Below are 19508 nucleotides of genomic sequence, written 5' to 3' on the forward strand. Positions count from 1 at the left end.
CTGGGGCATTGTTTGATCTGAACCCATCTGTTCAATGAAACCATGTCGCTCTCGAACCCCATGATCAACTTGGCTTTATTTTATTTCAACACCAACTTGTACCAAAATTTAGGTCATAGAAGTCCAAAAGCATGTAAAATAAGTCAAATATAAACTTTTACACGTCATTTTAATGCCGTGTCACACAGCCACTTTGTGACAGTCTTTCGTGAAACATGCGAGATGTATGTAATTCATAAGTGCTTTTCACATTCGCCATTCATCAATATGCACAGATGTCTGTTGAGAGTTCTGGTCAACGGGTCTCTCCGTGAATTCAGTTTTGAGCTGTTTAAATTTCTGGGTCGGTTGAGAATTACGTAGTTTATACGCAATTATTATGCAAACATTTCACAATTGTGCGTGACTTTTGCGAGATGCAAATGTGTGTTTTATTTCAAGACCATTCTTTGAATGTCTTATGGAGTTCTCTTAGATGTACCACTGATTTATATCGCGTATATGACACACATGTAACGTTAAAAATACTAAATTGACACGCGAATCATTAATGAACTCCATATAAACGGTGTTATAGTCACGAATGGTTCATGTTTATGTCGATTTTCGTGTTCTTTTGTGGTTTATTTGTATTTCTTCCATGGTTTTAATGTGCTTCATTAGTGATACATCTGTGAAAATTTCCTTTAAGACCACACCTTATGTCACTTTTCCTCAAGTATATTCACATATGAATTTTCATCTGTGCAATATGTGCAAAATGTACATAGTGGCTGTGTTACACGGCCATAGAGTACTTGTCCTGTCCAACAGCTAGGCAGGCAGATGAGAGCTGAGGGCCTCTTGTGTTGGACATATTTTACTTTAACACCTCTCTGTTTTTCTAGTGTCTTAGGCTCTGAAACTGGTCTCAGAGCTGCAGCACTATTAACTGGTAACATTGTTATTTTCTTTTTGGCACTGTTGATCATGAGGAATTGATCTCACTTAACTGATTCCTTCTGCTGCTGTCTATAGTCCTGCTGCTGCCGCATTACAGCACTTGACAGGAGGAGCTGATTCTCAGAGGTGTATACCGCCACATAAGGAGATGTGAAAGGATAGCTATTTATGTGGACTAGTACAGCTACTTATCTCTATGATGTCTGACTGCTTTGGCATTTTGGGAGCCATTGCATTCTGTTGCAGCTGTAAACTCTGGTGGCTTTCACTGCAGTTGAGATGCTGTCCCTATGGTTGTTCATTTGCTGAGAATCATTGATTAGCCATCACTTTACAGCTTTTCATGACCGCTTCTTCTAACCAATCTTACATCCGTTACAAGACATTGTGGGAACTTTAGGATGCAAAGTATTTGCTCTTTGTGGACAACTCTTGGCTTCATAGGGTCATGACCTTTGGTTTTCAGCTAGATATAAATCAGATGGATTAACAACCTCTAAATTTTGAAGCCACAATTGCCCTTACGGGTGGACATGGCAGGCAAAAAATGGAGAAACCTGAAAGACGCATGGAGGTGGCCCGCAGGAAATTTCAAGATCATAGACCACTCAGTCTACCTGTTAAGCAAAAAGGTTCATGGGCATTAATGTGTATGGGCATACTGTGAGGTACAGGTTGTGGTGAACACACAAGGGTAAGAAAAAAAACCTCATCTCGTATGTCAGTGTAAAAGCTGTACATGTGACAATAAAAGCTATTCATTCAAAAGGTATACGCACACTTTATTAAGGACTAGAGTGTGGCAAAGGGGAACCATATGGCAGCATCACCTGTACACAATAATTACATACAACCTTCTATTAGTCTCACAAACACTTCACTATATGTTTACCACATGCACAACAATATTCCATTTATTTCTTTTTTAAGGGTTTATTTTCAAGCAATCAAATAAAAATAATACACAAAAACATTACAATCATCAGTTATCCAGTCATACAATGATGTATCAAACTTAGGATAATTAGACAGAGTGGAAGGAAACAAACTTATGTAGTCCCACCCCTGTTCTACCGTAACCATTTTATCACAAGATTTATCATTATCCACTTCATAACTTTATCAGACATAATTAAGAATCCTTAGGTATCAATAAAGCACATGACAAAGATGAATTACTTATGTAAAAAATAACTATTTTAGAAATCAACATGGCAAATGCAGATCAGTTATCCAAAATATATGCAAATTATGTTCATTATAAAAATCATGTATGTGATTTAAAAAAATAATAATACTATATCAGTAAAATAGACATAACACTGTTTCAAAAATCTTCATAGCACAATTGTATCAAGTATCAAAAGTTGAAAATATGTGCAAATTATGTTTCATTAGGAAAAATCATAAATAAATTTTTGGAGCAAGTGAAGTAATATGATTAAAAATCTATAAATGTAATCATCGTTTTTAAATTATTAAGCATTTATTATTATTATTATTATTTATAATAAGGTAATGCTGAGAAATTAAAGAAAAAAGGCCATATTCTGTCGATTTTCCAAGGTTGGTATTCCTTCTTCTGCTGATTAACAGCCGTTCTTCTGGGTTTAAACAGTTTATAGTTCTCTTCGATGTTATGTCTGCAGACATTAGATTAGGGTCCATATCCTTCTTCAGCTGGTATCAGCGGCGCTGAAAGTTGAGGTCAAGTTGTTTGCAGGTCAGAACTTTGCTGAAAATCAGGGCCACTTCAGACTGTTGGAGAAAGTGATGAATCCAGGCGTCATATTTCTTGAAATTATATTTGGCTCTTTGATTTATTACTGCATGTTGGTTCAGACGTCCGTGATCAAACACTTCTCAAAGTCCTTCATGGTGTTCACAACCAGAACCTTGGACCGGTCCGGTGGACCGAGTGGTTTGACATAAATCCTGCAGCCTTTAACCCAAGTGTTCTCAATCTGCTTCTGCTTCCTGAGAAGCCTGCCATGTTTGGCGATTTCAGCTTTCTTTCTGGTCAGATGGTTGTTTAGATAAGCAGCAGATCCCTTCAGATTCCTCCTTTGATTCATCAGAGCTAGTTTGTGTTCTTGATTCACAAACCTGATGAGGATCGCTGCTTTATCTGTCTCCTTTCTCCTGGGGAGCGGGTGGCAGGTCTCCATGGTATTTGGATCCAGCGAAATCCCTTTAGACGTGAGAAATGATTCCACTTGGTGTTCCAGATTTTTACAACTTCTTTTAAGGTGGCCATACAAGCCTTCCTTACGCTCCCCTTAAAGACAGTCCTCTGTACGACTCTCCACAAAAACCCTCAGCATCCTTGCGGGTCAACCCCCCCACACAGGTGCGTGGGACTAGGGCCTGAGTCTGTGATTCTCAGACAATAAGTTACCCATGAGTCACTCCCTAAAGTGAAGGAATTTAAGAATTTCGACATTTCCACATCAATTACGGAATGCCATACTTTTCCCCGTCTATTGTGGTGAATCAGAGGACACGACTTCTGATGTACCTGTTGGTTTGGGTTTTTATCTTCACAAATGAACTGAAAATGAACAGATGAATTCAAGAATACAGGAAATGGGGAATGAGTGTTTGTTGGAGTGTGACTGGAGTCTCTTGAGGAGGCAGAGTAAACAAAATGGATCACATCAAGAAAGGTACATTGAGTTTTGAGATTTAATCATCTGGAGAGAAAGACGTTTGGAAGTTTTTTGGTAAGAAGTTAAACTATGTCTAACCTGGAAGAGTGTTCTGATGGTTTTCTCTGTTCAGTCTTTTCTGACTACAACCACGCGTCCATTGAATGCAGGTTGACAGTTAGACCAATCAGGGACTCCGTTTTGGTAGTGACGTATACATGGCGTCCTTTTTAATTCACAGAAGCGCCAACTGTCCGAAAATTGATCATTGAGGAGACATTAATAACTGAGGTGATGACACCAAGTCTTTCATATATTGGAATAGAGCCATGAGAGTTAAAGTCTGGAGGAAGATTTGCCAGATTTGCACCGCTTCAACATTTCACACCAAGCCTCTTCAAACTGTAAAGGTGGCGGAAATGGGCAACGAAGCAGTAGAATACAAACATAAGAAAAATTCCCTCCCTGGGTGAAAACTGTGGACTAAGTTTGGTGGGTTCTTGAACCCACGCCACATGCTCGATGTACGCCCTAAATTTTAGGACTCAGTGGGAAACATTTTGGCAAAATCTGTTCATGGCTTACGTTGGCCATTATCATACAGTCATGACGTTTTTATTCATTTATTTAAAAGGATCTAGAGTGAATCGAGCTGCAATAATCTTAAAATATTTTAATTGATCAATATTATACCAATCTCCATGTTTGCATGTTTTGATGTTTCTTGTTTTGTGTTTGTGATGTGCTTTTAGACAACCTTGGTTAATAATTGGGGCTTCATTAACAAACTAAATTAAATTATTCTTTTCATGGATACTAGGAAACAACATTCACATTTCAGAAAGTATGAAAATATAAGTCTTTCATATCGGTAAAGGGATTTTTAAAACATTTTTTTGCTTAAACTGTGCAAACATATTTCATTTTCCTTGTGTTTTTTTCTGTAAATATCAGAAGACTCAAATAAAAAATGCAGAAACATCCCGTCATTGAACTAAGGGTGTATAAATAATCAGCAGCGGTTGGGAGTTCTAAAATTTCTTGACATAATGAAAACACAGCTGGACCCCCGAGATTTGATTATAAACCCACGGGAATCTGAAGGCTGCTGTAAATTCCCCAGAGGATTTTATTCTGGAAAGTACAAGGTTTATGTGTGATAACTGCGTGGTATGCTCCACGGTAACCTAATTCAGTACTGCTGTTCAAAGCAAATATTCATAACCAGACAAGAGTTAAATCATGTGTTGAAAAACAAACAATCAAAAGCCATCCAGCCCCCGGATACCAAGACAAAGCCGGGCTTCTTTTTGTCATCTGTTAGACAGCTGAAGCTCCTGAAACCAATAAAATGATGATGTGTCTCTGAGGACAGGAATGCATCAGGAGGGAGGCAGCTCTTCATCATCAGGACTCGGATGTTGCAGTGTCTGCTCCGACCTCTTTGTGAGGTTTTGGTTAACCAGCTCAAAGATCATTGACTGACTGGAGCTAAACAATGCTCATTTAAATGTAACACACTTTGTGCATGGAAATGTTAGCAGGTGTTTCCCACAAAGCAGGACTTTTAGTTTTAAACAGAATATCCTAAGATCTCTGACTGCACACAGAGATGGAGGCAAAACAAACAAGGAAATCACAAGAAATTTATGTTGCTTTCAGTCCAAAAGCAAGAAAATAAGTCTGTAACAAGCACTATATCATGCATTTATTAAGCCTTTCAGAGCAAACCATATTTATTTGACACACCAAAGAATGATTTCTTTATGAAATAGGAGTTATTTTTGCAGGTCCTTTTCCCGATCTCTGAGGCACCGCCTTTACCTCCTTGTGGGTGTCACCCATTTCATGATGTCAACCTAGAACCGGCCTCGGTAGCATGTCTGCGTTTCACCTCCAAAAACAAAAATAACATCCGAACCTTTACAAAGATGGATGTGCATATTGTGGATATAGAATGAAAGCACTTAGCCGTTCACCGCTAGCTCCACTGTGTTGGACTGGGGGCGGGGCTGGCAGCGCAGACTCTTCCGGAAGGGGCGATTCCTCACTTTGTGACATCACAATGTGAGAACCCACTCGTTTTCATGGATTGGAAGGGGCTGGTGCTCAGAGATTAGGTTTTCATAGGAATGCTTAGAAATGCGTAAATGAATCAAGATAACACTTTCGAGTGGTTTTTCCTGATGAATTAACATTATAACACACTTCAAAGCTCAAAAAAGTGGATTTTGCATGATATAGACCCTTTAATGTTGAAAAGTGACAGGGTTGAAATTGTATTGTGGGGGATTATACTCTCTTGATTGAGTAAAATTATGATTACTGTTTGCTGAACTTTACAGATAACTATAAACTATTGAAAGTGGAGCAAAAAAAAAACAAAAGACATTGGCAGTAAAACTCAGTATTTCGTTTTATGGGAGTGCTTCAGTGAGATGACTCCACAGTGAAAGTGAGCTTTTGGCGTCTTGTCAGGACTTTTTACAGCAGAGGTGTTTGAGTGGGAGGAGGAGGAGGAGGCAGATGACTCAGCAATCAGTGGTATTGACATAGAATATTAAAGTCTAATTAATAAAATGTAGTTTTCTTTTTAATTTTAGTTGCAGTTCAAAATAACGTAAACAATTCTTATTTACCTGGAAAATGAAGGAACTGGCAACATATATACATGCATACATTTGTCTGTTCTTTAACATCATCAATAAAGGAAAGTACATCTAGCAAAAGGATTGGATCTCAGACAGCTGTTATTGTCATTTTGGGCTATTTTTTTTAATTTTATTATTATTTTGTTAAACCTTTTACCAGAAAGTCCCATTAAGATAAAAAACCTCTTTTCCAAGGGAGCCCAAGAAGCAGCACATTTCATATATATATATATATATATATATATATATATATATATATATATATATATATATATATATATATATATATATATATATATATATATATATATATATATTACACATTTGTGCTGCCACAAGCGCCTGGCAGCACAAATGAACTAGCTGCTAAGAGATGGGACTCACCCCGAATGGCTAACGGAAGGACAAACAATCCTGATCCAGAAGGATCCCTCAAAGGGGTCAGTCCCATCCAACTACTGGCCAATAACCTGTCTCTCCACAACATGGAAGCTCATGTCTGGCGTCATTGCAACTAAGATAAATAGGCACATGGATCAATACATGAGTAACACACAGAAGGGCATTGGTAGAGACTCCAGAGGAGCCAAACACCAATTCCTGGTTGACAGAACAGTCGCTCAAGACTGCAGGTCACGACACACCAACCTGTGCACAGCCTGGATTGATTACAAGAAAGCCTATGACTCAATGCCACACACGTGGATCACTGAATGATGGGAGCAGTACAACATCAACAGGACTCTAAGAGCCTTCATAGGAAATTCAATGAAGCTGTGAAAAACCACCCTTGAAGCCAATGGGAAGCCACTTGCATAATGTCCATCAAATGTGGGATATACCAAGGTGATGCTCTGTCCCCACTGCTGTTCTGCATAGGTCTGAACCCCCTCAGCCAAATAATCAACAAGACTGGCTATGGATACCGACTCAGAAATGGGGCCAACATCAGTCACCTCCTCTACATGGATTACATCAAGCTATATGCTAAGAGCGAGCGTGACTTTGACTCCATGATCCACACCACCAGGATCTACAGTACTGACATTGGGATGTCATTCGCGCTCGAGAAATGCAGCCGGGTGGTGACAAAGAAAGGCAAGGTAGTCCACACAGGAGGGGTCTCACTCCCAGAAGGAACAATAGCAGACATCGAGGACAGTTACAAGTACCTTGGAATTCCACAGGCAAATGGCAACCTGGAGCAGGCAACAAGGAAAGCTGCAACAGCTAAATACCTCCAACGGGTAAGGCAAGTCCTGAGAAGCCAGTTCAATGGCAAAAACAAGACCCGGGCAATAAACAGCTACGCACTGCCAGTCATCAGATACCCTGCAGGAATAATAAGATGGCCAAAGGAAGAAATACAGACCACGGATGTTACGACACGAAAGCTCCTCACCATGCATGGAGGTTTCCATCCCAAATCCAGCACCCTGAGACTGTATGCTAGCCGCAAGGAAGGAGGCCGAGGACTAGTGAGCATAGAAGCCACCATCCAGGATGAAACATCCAAGATGCATGAGTACATCAAGCTCAAGGCCCCAACTGACAGTGTGCTCAGTGAATGTCTCAGGCAATGGAGGGCAGAGGATACAGTGCTGGAGGACAGATCCTCATGGGAGGACAAACCCCTGCATGGGATGTACCACCGGACCATAACTGAAGTGGCTGATATCAAGAAGTCCTACCAATGGCTAGAAAGGGCTGGCCTACAGGACAGCACCGAAGCACTCATCCTGGTAGCTCAGGAACAAGACAAGCCCTGAGCACCAAAGCCATAGAGACTCAGATCTACCACACCAGACAAGACCCAAGGTATAGGCTGTGCAAAGAGGCGCCTGAAACAATCCAGCACATAACTGCAGGGTGTAAGATGCTGGCAGGAAAAGAATACATGGAGCGCCACAATCAAGTGGCTGGAATAGTATACCGGAACATCTGTGCAGAATATGGACTGGAAACCCCAAGGTCAAAATGGGAAACACCTCAGAAGGTGGTAGAGAATGAAGGGGAAAAGATCCTGTGGGACTTCCAGATCCAGACTGATAGGATGGTAATGGCAAACCAACCAGACATTGTAGGGGTGGATAAAGAACAGAGGAAACCCGTTGTGGTGGATGTGGCAGTGCCAAGCGATGGGAACATCAGGAAAAAGGAACATAAGAAACTGGAGAAATACCAGGGACTCAGAGAAGAACTGGAGAAAGCCTGGAAAGTGAAGGTGACGGTGGTGACTGTGGTAATTGGAGCACTCGAGGCAGTAACCCCCAAGATGGAGGAGTAGCTACAACAGATACCTGGAAAGACCTCAGACCTCTCAGTCCAGAAAAGAGCAGTGCTAGGAACAGCTAAGATACTGCAGGACCCTCAAGCTCCCAGGCCTCTGGTAGAGGACCCGAACTTGGAGGAGAAACCACCCGCGGAATGGTGAGAGGGTGTTTATTTATTTGTTTTTATATAAAATTGAATTGGATGTCACTTGGCTGTGAAAGCTTGATGGTGGTTGCAGACACACAATCATGGAAAAATTGCAATGAATAACAACTAACTGGACTAAAATCACTTAAAAATTTAATGTAATTTGTGAAATGAACATTTCCATGAATGTTGCAAGTTGATTGCACAATATTTCCGCATCCACAATTTCAGAATAACTGCTAAAACCAAAATAGTTTCATAGGCTAAAAAATTCTCACATAGATGTCTTTCATTCTGAGTAAACCATGAACATTTGAGACTCTCATGATGGCCATTTAAACACATTTTGTAGAATTATATTCAAATTTAAATTCCCAGTATCCAAAGTTCAAGTCAGAGTGATTTATGCCAGAGAGTTGAAGTCATCTGCAAACAGGTTTTTCAGATGCTGGGGATTGGTGTTTATTAGTTCAGTTTCACTCGGTCTGTTTAGGTCAGAAACGAGGGACTTAAGCTCTCATTAAGCAGGTGTGTTTGCACGTTTTCAGATATAAATGCCCTTCTAAGCTAATAACCCGGACAGCGTATGGTCAGCCAATTGGACCATGCCAGAGAAATGTATGTGGAAAGCAAGCAGGGATGTGGCCCTTGGTCCCTGCCGCTGGTTTAGGTCGAGCTCTGTTGTCGTCAGTTATCCAGGGATGTTTCAGGTTCAGTCAAATGTCCTCTGTGTCATTTGATGACATTTATTTTTGAATGTTTAACTGCTAACATGTTATTCTCCTGCTGAACACCGTTCCCAACAGAAAATCTCTTGATAAAGCAGATCATATCTGTTTCCAATAGATGCTATCCAGGGAGATCAAACCTTAAGAACATTAGTGAAAAGTTCTTTCTCTGTTCGCGGATTTCTTCATTAGTGTTGGTTTTAGCCAAAGCTCCTCCTAACAGAATGGGTCTCAGCAGAACATTGTTAGCGCACATATAACAAATGGAGATATAGAAAAAGTGGAGGCACCACAATTTTAGACTGTCCAGTCTGGAGCATGTCGCATCATGCTGCAAACCTTCTGCTTTGGCCATTCTGACTATAATGGCTGTAACAAATCTGCAACAGAGCTCAGAGCATCTCTACCCAGTCGTACAAAAGCTCTATTGCATGCGGTTGCACCACATGTCCTCATACCAATTGCACCAATTTTGGTAGTTCTTGTTTTGATTAAGGAAGTTTGTTTCGCTACTGTCCCCTCACTGTTGTACCATGATGAATTTAGATATTTTTTTATTAAATTATTCCGATTTCTATTCATTCCTAACAATTTCATATACATACAGTATATTTATATATATTCCATTTGCAAGACTTTAAGGGTCTTATATACTGAGCCCGGGAACTGACATGGGTAAAATAATAAATATTCCATTCCCACAAAATAATATTTCGTTCCCTCGAAATAATATCTTTTTCCCACAAAATAATATTACGTTCCCTCGAAAAAATTAATTCATGCAAATGAAATAATTTTTAACGTGATTAGTCATTCATAAACACGGATGTTAGCGATACTTGGATTTACAGCAGATACCTTTCCATTTCTGTCTGTGTGTGTCTCATTACATTGCATGGAAGACACAGAGGATGTTTAGAGATCAGATTTATTTATTTTAAAAAGCTCAAAAGCATTGGTAATCATGTCTCCATGTCTGCTTATCAGAATATTATTCTGTTACCACGCATTCATTATTCCGTGGGAACGCTTTATTTATTAATTTTACCCTGTCAGATCCTGGGCTCCGTACTTATATACAACTTTAAGAATAAATTAACAAATGTTGTAATTCTTTTGTGAGAATTGAGAAACAGATCAAGAAAAAAATAATTTAAAATAAAAATCTGTCTTCAAACCTACAGATCCACGTCTTTTCTGCGAGTGGCTAGACTTCAAGCTACACTTCAAGCGATTTTACATCAAATCCACATAAAGTGGGACGTATGGTGATCGAATTCAGAGGAGCGGACAGGAAGATAAAGCACAGAAGATGTGCGGAGAACAGATTGAAATAAATAGGATTTTTATTACATTAAACATTTCTAAATGAAGGAGATTTTCCAAAATCCTTTGAGACTTTTTTTTTCCTGTTTTTCTGTGAAATGCTTAAGAAGATCTGATTAATATTTTAAGGTTGAACAGACTACTTTTCATTCATCAACACTTTTTGAAGCATCGTTTGAGTTAATTTATTCCAAATTTGATGTCATTATTTGGTCCCCGAAGCTCTCTTCTGTTCACTTTGTGCAAAGATGAGATTTCTTTCTTTGCTCTGGAGACTGTTTGCCACCAGCAGTTTCTAGACAAGTCACTGAGGTTTTGAATTAGATTCTCCTAAAGCTGCCTTTTTTACTCCTTCAACACCGCAAACAAAAAAAAAATGCTTGCACAGAAACTGACAGAGGGAATCCATCTCCAGTCCTCTCCCCTTCCATTTGATCTGAAGGAGAGGAGCAGCCTCCCAGTGAAGGCTATTTCAGCTGGGGGTAGAGAGCAGCCAGAGGGATGATCGTTTGTTTCCTGTCAATCAAAAGGCTTTAGACCTCATGGAGACAGGTGGTGGAGAAACAGAAGGGGAGTTGGTGGTTACAGTACAAAAGGCTGCCAACACATGGGGAGTTTGCTCCATGAACTCAGAGATAATTGAGATGGAAAAGAACAGAGATCGGGGAGGGATAAGACGGCAAAGATGGGAGTGATTTTAACGGCTTTTAAAGGCCAGCTGCATGTTTGGAAATGTCAGGATGTGTCGGGGCACCTCTTACTTTGCCTTTCAACTCAGCTGCCGCCAGACCACACTGCATTTTTCTGCTCTGATAAAGCATGCAGATTTAAAAGAAGAGGCTCTCATTGTATCTGTATCCAGATGGAAGTCAACTGAAGTTCAGAAAAGAAAAGCTGGGCTGTCGTTGGAGGACAGCCATCTGGAAAGCCAGACTGCCCTTATGAGAGGAAAATGTTTGGTGCATTTTTTGTGAAAGTGGCAGAGTCCCTTAATGTGATTAATAGATACTCATCTCCCCCGTGTTACTGAGTAGCTTCCACAAAACTATTTAAATCAGAAAATATATTTAATTCTCGCTGTTAAAAATCCCTCAGGTGAGGCATCATTTCCTTCTGGCCAAACAAAAGCTGTGGAAATGATTTCATTAATGACATCTGTGCAGGGATTCCCTCTTAAACTGGCTGAACATATAAGGAGGCGAAAGGATGTGAGAGGAGAGGAGCACCGATCCACAGGAACACAAGGGAACTGTCCATGGCACTGTGGTGCTGAAAGATCACCGATAAAGATGAACAACACACACGTACCACTGCGATGGATATCTCACCTTCTTACCCCTAAAAATCTGTTAACACATGAAACGATTCAGATACAAACCTTGGTTTGGCTCAACTTTACTTTTTTTTTTTTTTACCAAAATATCCGTAATTGTTTCAGTGAAAGCAGATCTACACATTACCAAACCTCTAGGAGCTGATAGATTTAAATAACTAAAAATGATAGACTAAAAATAGCATAATCCCTCACATAACTACAGAGGGATGGATGGGAAGTCTGGTCACGTGACCCAAATAAAACTTGTTTGAGCTTTTTGGTTGTCACCCTTTTGACCACATACAACAATGCTGAAGCGTGGCGTATAGGCAGGACAACCAAGCTTAACCATTATAGACTTAAGTGTTTATCCGTCCAACTATTTTTTTTTTAAATTAGTTTCAATTTCTTACAGGTTTTGTTTCAACTTTTTGGCTCTAGGATTAAAAAAAGGTCTTTAGATTCTTCTGTCCATAGAACATAATCCCACAAAGACTGTCTTACAGCAGGGACAGAGTCCAGCGTTCCAGCTTCTTCAAACAGGAAAAGGCTGCTGAAGACAACAGACAGATGGGCGGATTTTACCACTAAGAGTTTGCGTAAATATTGGTGTTGGCTTTAAGTTTTTCTCCTTTTTTTAATTACATTTTTCTTGTCAGCTGTGTTTTTGAAAACTAGCCAAAAAGAGCAACGCAATACATAAAAGAAAGCATTTATGAAGAAGTAACATTTTCATCGGTTTAGGTTACATAAACCAGAAAAATCAGAAGAAATAATAAAAGAAAAAATACTTTGTTCTCATTTATCACACATACAACTTTTGCTTTTTTATACCTTTTTGTCTTTTAAAGCTGCCAAAAAATCAGTATTTCTTTAATTAAATGCTATAAAGCATGAATCCCAGTCTCCAACAAACTCAGTTAAAACAATTATGTCTTAATGCTGAACTACTGTGAAAACAGGAACCACAGTGGGGTAAAAAGAAACACCCCATTAACCATCTGTTCCCCTCAGCAACTTCTTGCTGTCTTTCAGTCATTACTGTCTGTTGCTGCTATATAAAGCTCAGCGCTCTGCGTCACACAAATAAATCACATTATATTATGAGTGAAATTAAAATTAATTATAAGAGCCTGTCTTCGTTGTTTCCTGAACTTTTTGGGTTGTGATGGGGTTCTTCTTAACGCTGAAGAACAGATAGTGAAAAAAAAAAACATGGCTTAGCTGGAAATTTAGAAAATAAAATAAAAAATACTAGTCCCAAACAAAAAAGAAGACAGTATCTCTGGAAAGGCTTGTTCCCGCCTTTTATTTAAGGCTTAGGTCCTCCCAGAGGCCAGGTAAACAACCATTTCCAATTTGGATATGATATAACAAATATGGCCATTAGAAGCACAAAAATGTCATAAAACTGGCATTTATCGCAAATAATGTATTTGTGCTTGAGAGAGGTGGTTTTTGAGGCGTATCGTAATCGACATATCCGCTAAACTGCAAAGGGAACTAATTTTTCTAATTAAATGAGTCACCTTACCAACAACCAGATACCAGGAGGGTCCCACAGCGTCACACTGCTCATCCAAAGTTGGGCGTGTCATGTGGAATTATTAGGTCTACAGCTCCTCAGTAAAATCACCAACCACCACTTTCCAAAATGGCTTCATCCGTTGCCACGTGTACGGAGCTCGCCGCTCCATGGCCTGAAGAAGACGCCGACGTCTCCTTTGTTAGATGATGGTGAGCGCTAGTGCTGTGGCAGAAATTGAATGCCTCTGCTGTAAATCAAAGTAACGATCACATATGTCGCCATGATTTTGAATGACTTCTCACGTGAGTTGGTTTGTGTTTATTCACATAATTATGATTGAATGTAAACAGTGTCATTGTAAAATTGTGCTTTTTCAACATTTCTAGAATTTGGATGAATTTTTGCACATATACAGTATGTGATGGAAACACAGCCACTGGGTGGTCTATGACTTAGATATTTCCTTTTAGATGTTTCTGAGGCCACTTGGCTATTGATTTGCTCATTATTCGCGTGCAGACAGCTTGTATCCACCCGTTGGGGCAGTTGTGACGAGGGCTTTCAATAGATTAGGACTTAAAAATCATGTGTGGTGAAAGCTTGAAGTTGGACAGAGCTGGTGTTTACTTGGAGTTAGCCTTTGATCGTCTCGTCCTGATAGATTAGTGATCAGCACTGCATTATGTTTGTCATCATCTGCATCAAGAGTCATAGTTTAAGTGAAACCTCCAACTGTCGTGTTCGAGTCTCGGTTCAAACGCTACGGCCCTCGTCTCCCCACGGCTCCACAGCAAACAGGCGACATCGCGGAGTTTTGAAAGCAAATTACAGAATTGATCTGAATCTCAGCAGGCAATTATCAGAGCGCAACCATGATGCATATCAATGAGCCCGGGCAAAAACGGGAACACGCCGTCCCCGCTGCAGCGCTAATATTCTTCACCACGCGCCTGTTTATGTCAGGAAACCTGGGAGCTCGGTGGGTGGAAATTTCCAGATCAGCAGTGCGTCTGATTCTCCAAACTGATGAGAGGAAACCAATTTCTGACCCTTCACATGCCTTTGATAAAAACCTGCGCCAGCGTGGATTTTTTCCCCTCCTGGTGACTTCACATCACACCTGCACATGTTCTCTTTGACTCTCCTTCTGTCTTACTTGTTCTCTAATCCATTAGTGGCAAAGAAAATGTCTCTGCAGGAACAGCAGACACTCCGTTAGACCAAAAACTGCAGCGTTTGGAGCTCTTTCCTAAACCGGGGAAACAGGAACAACAATTCTAAACAGCAACAAAGAATGTTTTAGTCATTGCCTGCTGGCAGCCAACTCCCTTTCATTTTTCCTTTTTCACTTCAAAAAGACCCTGATGTCATTTGCTGAGCAGAGAGTTTAGTTTGAGGCTGATCACGTGGAGCATACCAGCTGTCACCTCCTCAATCTTACACGGCAGATAATTACCTATTAAGATGTTGCTGCAGAGATGCATCGACGTGTTTGTGTGCGCATGTGTGTGTGTGTATGTGTGTGTGTGTTGGCCTGCTGCCACGGTTTGTGAAAAGAACCACCATGAAGTGGATCTGTCAATAAGAATTATAGACACAGGATGGCTGCATGCCAAGTCAGAAAAAAAAGACACTAAATATAATTATCAAAGATGCAGACACGGGTCGAGCATGTTTGTGCCCTTGAGCACAGATTTGCAATCTAACAATGTGTTTTTCGTTTTTTATTGTACTTTTTCGGTGCTATTTTTGAGATGCTGCTCAGAGAAACCCACAAATTTCATTAGTGTCTCAGATAATCATGGTAGATGTAATCAAAAGCTGCCATATCTGTGTGGTTAATGGGCTCAGCATGGAGGCTGGGGAGGTGAAGGGCTTTCTGAAAGGTCAGCTGACTCACCACTGTTGCTGACCCCCCTCAGCTATTCCTACCCACACCTCTTAAATCTCAATCAGGAGCCAAAAGTGTGGCCATTCATTAGCTGGCTTTCCAGCGGCTGTCTGTTTCATCTCCCCGCTCACTGCTGCATTACTCCTGCCCCTTCTTTTCCAATCTCTCCTCCACTTTCTCAGCCAAGAAACACTTGACGTGCAGCCCTTAAAGGTAGGAATCTGAACCCTTCCAGCTCCAACACCTCTCCTCTGCTGCTGACTCCCTCTCTGCTGCCTGAAACCATCACGATCCCTCCATGTCTCCCAGCCGCCCTCCTCTCTCTGTTCCATTTTCTTCTCTTGCCAATCAGTTAGGCAGTTTTCTCTGAGTTACTAAAATTTATGACAGGCAGAAGGAGGCGCGCGAGGCCAGGCATGTGTGGCATATGGGCAGTAAAGGCAGGCAGTAAGCGGAGGGCAGGTTCCCCCTGAGGCAGAGCTGAGATTGACTTCATCATTCAGTGAGCTCCAGCTGTTTCATCTCTGCTGTGGATCCTCCATGCTGCTGTCTGCTGGAAGTCACTGAAACACAATGCAGAGGAGGAAGACTTTACCTGGCACATTAAAACACTTTTCTTCTTATTTTTGCCCCAAAACAGACCTCGCTGTCAGTTCTGATAGCTGTTACTTTTATTCTCACACTAAATATTGCATTTCTTTTTGTCATGTAAAGGTTGTCGTTCAGTAATTGCACTATTTTAAATGGGAGCTTCAGATGTGATAATGCACAAAAAGTGGATTTGACTGTATCCCTAGATGGCAGTAGTAAGTCGAGCTTCAGTGCCTGCCACAAGGAAGAGGGGGTCTTTGTGCGGGGACGTGTCCGTCTGTTTGTTTTCCCCTGAGGTTGATCAAGTGCGTTGGTTTAATTTGAAAATAAATAAATAAACACATTTTTTAAAGACAAAAACCAATAAGAGAAAAAAATAAAATACAGTATTTTCTGTGGCGTCCTGCTGCTCCTCGCTCACAGGAGCCGGCTTTCTCCTTCACTCATGAATAAATACAGATTGCTGCTGCCGTCGCACAAAGGCAATTAACTTGAAATTGCTTTGTTGAAACTGCTCCACAAAGAGCTTAGTGCAGGAAATGGCATCACAGCAACGGCATATGTAGAAAGTGGATGTGTGCTCACCTCTCCTCAGATTTGCATGAAGCTAATGTGAGAAGCAATTAGCTGCAGTGGTGATGTCTTTTAAACCATGCATGCTGGAATACATATCAACAAGCATTTTGGACACAAATATTGATCTAATGTTAAATGACATGCTCATATTTTACACATTTTACAAATGAAAAGCAGCTGCAAAGGGACAAAGGAAAGATTTCCATCTGTTTTTCCTAAACTTCCAGTCATTCTCAGTGTGAGAAGAGTCCAGCCGTTCATGCAGCAAATGGCCTGTCATCCCACTGTTTGATTAACAAGCACCGAGACCCCTGGGAGCGCTGCCACCAAAGTCCACTCTCTGCACCAATCTCCATTCAGAACATCTTTACTTTTCTGACCAAAACGGCTACAACCCAACAACAAATGCCTGTCAGACATTATTTGTTTGACTCCTACATCTCGAGCGTACCCGGGTGTTGGAGGAGTGCCGAGGGTATGAGGCAGCTGGTCGTGACAGGGTCAAACAGGGTCAAAAGCTGCTGCTCGTTCTTGGGAGTTTTATGGCCATCTGAAGTGCAGCCGAATGCAGCGTGAGAGCTTCACTTCTGACGGGGAGTCAGAGGAGCTCCAAGGGCGCAGGGCTGGAATATGACCCACGGAGCGTCTCCTCACACAAACGTGGAACGCTGGTGTCAGATAACTAGTGAGCTCTGCAACTGTGATGCTGCCTGTAACTGTAAGTCAGGACCTTCACTCTTGTCAAGTGAGTGACAGGATGCATGAGAGGCCTGTTAGGCTGTTTCATCTGGACATGCAGCAGTTCTGTGATCCCTCTGACATGTCTGCTGGATCACGCAGACCTCTTCCTGTCACGTACTGTAAACCGCAGTCAGACTTTTTTTTTTCGATCCACAGAGAAAGCTGAAGAAGCTGTGTGAGGGTTTTGACAGTAAAAGTGTGTGAGGGTTTTTTCTTTTAATGAAAGAAGCAGAAACTTGGTTAATTTTTTTTTTCAAAGGTAAACATTCCTGTTGTGCCAGAGAAAATCTGATTTTTCTGAGTTAGACTTTAAGACCCTTTTCTATTTAGGTCTACTGGATATGGGAAAAGCAGTTTGGGAAAACATTCCAGATGTTTCCGAACATCTCTGTTAAAAACAAACTCCATCTAATGCTGAATTACAGGGCGATTTCTAAGCTAGACTTTTCCCCTCTGACTTGTGTTCATGGAAGAAAATGCCACATTGTCTGCTTTTCCTGGCATTTCAAACATGGCTTTAGATTCTCCTTACGTTCTCTTTTCTCCCTGCGCCTCCGTTCAGAGGCTGTCACATTTCAGCGTTAGGTCAGAGGTCAGGACATCTTGTTACGCTTGGTTACTGCTCATTAAACCACTGACTGAATCATTAAAACGTATTCTGAAAAACAAACTCAGGTAATTATAAATAAACATATGTAACAAATAGAAAAATTGCTCATTGTGAGGCAGTTTTTCTTTCATTTTTTTGTGTTGTTTTGACAGCCTATCAGGCTTTGAAAGGGATAATTATGCAATGTTTTTAAATAAGTTTAAAAACTGAGACATGAACAGGCATACCTCTATGATCTTGGAGCAATGGATTATGGGAAAATAAATGTTTACATTTAGAATCATTTTTCAGTTATAAATAAAATTAAAGTTGCGTGCAGCATTATATGGCCCACAGGCGTAACCTGCCCCGCCCCTCCCTGGCCCCCCCCATTACCCCCTTTTCGCCTGCCCTTACTGGGTGAGTGGCTGCTTTTGACCCCTCACTCTCCCACAATACGACCCCTAAAAGGTTCATATTGTGGGCGTGGTTAACCTTTTAGGTTCGTATTGTGGGCGAACCTTTTAGGCTCGTATTGTACGACACATTTTTTGGTTCTATTTGAGCCAGCGACTTGCGTATGAAGTTTTCCAAAATATTCCGGTAGGAAATGGGTGAGTAACAGGAGAACGCAACTTATGCGAGCTCGCCGTTCAAAGTCTCCAGTCTTCATAATGATGATGGAATAAGACAATAAGATGATGGAATCCCTAGGAGGATTTTAAATTTGTAGCTGGTACTGAGGAGATTTTTTTTTTTATTCAAGATGGCGGCCTCTTTCCAAGGTCAAAAGTCGGCAAACCTTTGGTTGTGATTTTAGACTTAACCTGGTGTGTGTGTGAAATTTCGTGAAGCTTGATTTACTGGGAAAAGCGAACAAACAAGAAAAGAAAACATCATAGGACTTCTAAATAGGTTGGATGCTTGGTTCAAACTTCAAATCAAATCAAACTTTATTTGTAAAGCTTTTTTCTTTTGACAAAAATAGCTCAAAGGGCTCAACATAAAATAATTTCCAAATTTTAAAACCACAAAGCAAGACAACAATGAAAAGACACAAAACACATACAATTCCCACACACAACACAACAAGGCATAAAATGAGACACTGATAAGATGGGAAATAGAAATGCCTAGACAGTCAAAAATGGAAACCAATTGGTTCGTCTGCGTTGCATCTCTGTTGCATTGCGTTGACAGATAAAACTTAAACGTTCTTCCATGCTCTACGGACAGACTTAGGAAGTCCTTTGCACCGAGTGCAATTAGACTGTTTAATGCCGCTGGGAGGGGGGAAAGCATGAGGAGGAGTCACTCAACAAGCATCTACTTTTACCACTTTTATTACTTTTAGTGCTCTTTTAAGTTTATTCTTTTTACTCTGTTTTTAGTGAGTTCAATATTTTTTATGTTTTTATGACTTTATGTATTTATTACTCAATTACTTTTTAAATTTCTTTCTAATGAATGTATTGTGTATTTTGTGGAGCAATGGATGGATATGCAAGTTCCCTTGGGATTAATAAAGTACTCTATCTATCTATCTATCTATCTATCTATC

The sequence above is a fragment of the Oryzias latipes genome, chromosome 21 (genome assembly GCF_002234675.1).
Source record: "Oryzias latipes chromosome 21, ASM223467v1".
Classification (NCBI taxonomy): Eukaryota; Metazoa; Chordata; class Actinopteri; order Beloniformes; family Adrianichthyidae; genus Oryzias; species Oryzias latipes.